The sequence below is a fragment of the Boleophthalmus pectinirostris genome, unplaced genomic scaffold, assembly GCF_026225935.1.
Source record: "Boleophthalmus pectinirostris isolate CB_2022bp ecotype Guang Dong unplaced genomic scaffold, ASM2622593v1 HiC_scaffold_1, whole genome shotgun sequence".
NCBI classification, from domain to species: domain Eukaryota; kingdom Metazoa; phylum Chordata; class Actinopteri; order Gobiiformes; family Gobiidae; genus Boleophthalmus; species Boleophthalmus pectinirostris.
The window spans coordinates 37,602,914-37,607,075 of NW_026570970.1; the positions used below are offsets into that span (position 1 = coordinate 37,602,914).

General features: G+C 51.4%; 1 pseudogene; it reads right to left on the bottom strand.

Annotated features, from left to right (window-relative positions):
• On the bottom strand, positions 1-2,831 carry LOC110159045 (uncharacterized; annotated as a pseudogene).
• Between the last annotated feature and the right edge of the window lie 1,331 nt (positions 2,832-4,162).

The following is a 4,162-nucleotide window of genomic DNA, read 5'->3' on the forward strand; positions in this document are numbered from 1 at the left end:
TCAGCCCAAGAGCATGCCAGCGCTGCCGTTCAAGGGCCATACATGAAGATCCAGGACTTCGGGCCGAGGGTGCCAGACCTTGCCCGGTCCCTGGGACAGCAAGTCCTTTCTGGTTGGGAGGCGCCACGGTTCCCCGTCCAGCAACTCGTACACCTCGGACATCCAGGGTCTCTGCGGCCAGTTCGGTGCCACTAAGAGAACTCGTGCCTGGAACAACCTCACCCTGCCAAGCAGAGCTGGAAGGAGAGGCAGTGGAGGAAAAGCATAAAGCACCCCTGGAGGCCAGTTCTGGCTCAGGGCATCTACCCCCAGTGGTCCTGGTAGGCCGGTCATCGAAAATCACAGGGGACAATGAGTGTTGTCCTCTGTCCCAAATAGATCCACTGAGGCCTGACCGAAGCGGCACCATATCTGATCCACCACCTGGGGGTGTAAGCGCCACTCGCCGGGATGAGGAGCGCCTCTGGACAGCAGATCCGCTGCAACATTGAGGAGGCCGGGAAGGTAGAAGGCTCTCAGAGACATGTCCTCTGACTGGGCCCACAGAAGGAGCTGGCATGCTCTGGCGTGCAAAGACGGAGACTTCAGACCGCCCTGATGATTGATGTAAGACACCACTGCAGTGTTGTCCGTTCGTACCATCACCTGCTTGCCCCTCACCACTGGGAGAAAGTGCTGCAGTGCCAAACGAACAGCCTCCATCTCGAGGAGATTGATGTGCCAACTCTGTCGTACAGAGTCCCAAGTCCCTCGGGCAGTCCTGCCTTCGCACACAGCTCCCCAGCTCTTCTCTGCATTCAGGTGAAGACCTAAAGAAGTTAGATGGTCGAGAACGACTGTAGTGTGCTCGCGAGTCATGCTTGGGGACGGAGTGCACACCAGCCAATCGTCCAAATAGTTCAGCACTCTGATACCCCTCCTCCGGAGTGGGGAGAGTGCGGCATCGATGCACTTTGTGAAAGTTCGAGGAGACAGTGACAGGCCAAACGGGAGCACATTGTACTCGTAAGCTACACCTCGGAATGCAAACCGCAGGTAGCGACGATGACCCGGATGAATGGGCACATGAAAAATAGGCATCGCGTAGGTCCACAGTCGTGAACCAGTCGCCTGCTCGAATGGCCTGAAATAATGCTGTCAGTTTGAGCATCCTGAACGGGAGAACCTTGAGGTACTTGTTTAACCTCCTCAGGTCGAGAATGGGGCGGAAACCACCTGTGCGCTTTGGGACAAGGAAATACGGGGAGTAGAACCCCTGATTTTCCTCCTGTGGATCCAGTGGACGTATAGCCTTTTTGGAGAGTGAGGCCGAGATCTCGCTGGCAAGCACTCCTGAAAGAGACTTGTCTCCCACCTTTGTCCATAAAATGCCCCGAAAGCATGGAGCGTGGAGGCGGAATTGCAGACGGTAGCCGCACTCCAGGGTCTTTAGCACCCATGGGCATGAAGTACACTGGCGCCAAGCACTGAGATGGGTGCTTGAAAAACTTGACGCCAGCCGGAGCGCATAGTCAGGAACGCTGGGCAGACTTGGGCGGACCCCGTGCACCGCGCTCCCGAGAACGAGTACGGACCTTCTGTCGGCCCATTCGGGGAACAAAGGTCTGTCTACCACCTCCAGAATCCTGTGAGGAACCTAGACCCACTGACTGAGGTCTTTGTGGGCCAATACGTCTCTCTGGGACCATCCGAGGACGCGACCTCAAGAGCCCCTGATTGCGCATGGTTCGACTGCGCATTCGCACTTTTTGGGCTTCATCCAAGGCTGCCTCTGCAGCCGCACCAAACACATGACCAGGCGAAATGCTAGCTCCCAAAACAGCAGCATGTTCCGCCTCCGACAAGGCAGTCTGGCTCAACCAAATGTGGCGCCTGGCCATGGTAAGATGGGCCAAGGAGTTACCCAGGACATTGGCCTCGCTCCCTGAATCACCATATCCATGATATTAGTCATTTCAGGCATGAGCTCAGATGGGCTCTAGAATCCAGATCTCGGATCAGGCCCTCCAGATACACCAGAAGTAGAGCACTGGTGTTTGCCAGTCTAGCAGCCATGGCAGTAGACTGGCTTTCGCCACAAAGCCATCAGTAGCCCTGCACTTCTTATTGGGATGACGGGCGACCCGGCCCGAAGGGGATGCCCCAGCCAGGAGTGCAAATGAAGGTTCGACCTGTAGGGTCCCATCCAACCCATGCTCAGCAGCATTGTGAAGCACACTTAGTGCAGAGCGGGGAAGCAAAGCTTCTCTTGGCCGAGCCCACGACTCGTGGAGACGGGAAACAAAATCCAAATAGACGGGCAAAAGGGCATAGCCCTGGTGGCTCGAACCCCGATCTAATGCAGAAGCCTTGGGTGGAGATGGAGGAGCAGGAAGACCTGCAGCAGCGGCCGCTCGTGTGAGCAGGGCTTTAATAGAGAAGTCACCCATCTCAGATGACGGTCCTTCTCCAGCAACATCATCCAACATAACCTGCTCCTCCTCGTAACCGTCCAACAAAGCAGAGGAGCCGCAGCCGGAGCTGCCGGTCTTACCCAAGTCACCCGAAACGGCCAGTGAAACGGCATCAGGATGAGAAAACCCACGCAGAGGGGCTTGATTCTCCAGCAGCCGCTGTTGTGCAGCAGCCATGGTGTCCATGGTCTTACGCATAGCCTCCAGTTGTTTCTGGAGATGATCTACCCTGGGGTCATAAACGTGGTCATGTGCCCGTTTACCACCAGACTTCCGCGTCGCTTTACGGGGGGGAGGAGAATCCACCTCCTGACCAGGTGGCAGCGTCTCCATAACAGTAACACAGTCCATGTGGTCACTATCCACCCCCGAAGCCATTTCGACACAAGAGATTCACACTAGAGGAGAATGAAGTCCCCTGTAGCACAAACAAATGAAAAAGAAGTTTATGTGCACGTATATTATATCATAATATTATAATATAGAAAAATACAAGCACTAAGGAGAGCAGACCTCAGCAGAAAGCTGCAATACCTCTCCAAGCCAGGAGGCGGCGAAGCGCGCTCTCACGGCACTACAAACAGAGCTAAGTTAGCATAACAAATGCACAAGCCGGCTAGATAGCAAAGTTTGCAACCGGCAAACGGGAGCGATACACTCACCAAACTGCAACAAAATTGACACGGAACGCCAGGGGGGTACTACAACAAGGAGCAGCCCAAATCAGCGATGATCCGTGAACAAAACGGTGAAAATCTCAAGCCGCGCGGCATAAGCTCTCAACGACCAGGAGGATAGAAAGAGGGTGAGTGTGTGCACGCGCGCCATTCATATAGGTGTAGCGCGCACCCACAGGTGTGTTTAATTTGGCATAATGCTCCTGACCCGAGGGTTGTAGTCACGTGGTTACAGGTTCACTGAAATGAAATAGAACACGCTCTCTCATGTCAGCCTCTAAAACCAGGACTAAACCAGTCCAGGACTAAACTAGGACTAAACCAGGACTGAACCAGGACTAAACCAGAACTAAACCAGGTCTAAAATCAGGACTAAACCAGGACTAAAATCAGGACTAAACCAGGACTGAACCATGTCTAAACTAGGACTAAACGAGGTCTAAACCAGGACTAAACCAGAACTAACTAGGTCTAAAATCAGGACTAAACCAGGACTAAAATCAGGACTAAACCAGGACTAAACCAGAACTAAACCAGGTCTAAAATCAGGACTAAACCAGGACTAAAATCAGGACTAAACCAGGACTAAAACCAGGACTAAACCAGGTCTAAACAACATGACACCTAACAGTAGGTTAGACTTTAATCATTTAAGGTGATCTGATATAAACATAATTTTTCTATCAATAATATTTTTTAATATGGTTAAGGAAAGACTGATCTTGTTACTGTCTTTTAGCAGACAAAACATCTTTTGTTAAAATATCCTTGTCTTTGATTCTCTACAGCAAACAGATGCTTATTCATAGAGACTTGGGCTCAACAGACAATTTGAAGAGAACAAACAAGAATTTTCAGGATGTGGTTGCTACATTCACGTTGTTTTAAAAAGCATGACAATATCAAGTAATCCAAAGTAATCAGATTACGTTACTCACTTTAAGTAATTTAAAGGATTACGTTACAAAGTACATTTTGGGGTGTGTAATCTGTAAGTGAATACATTTTAAAAGTCACCTTCCCAACACTGGG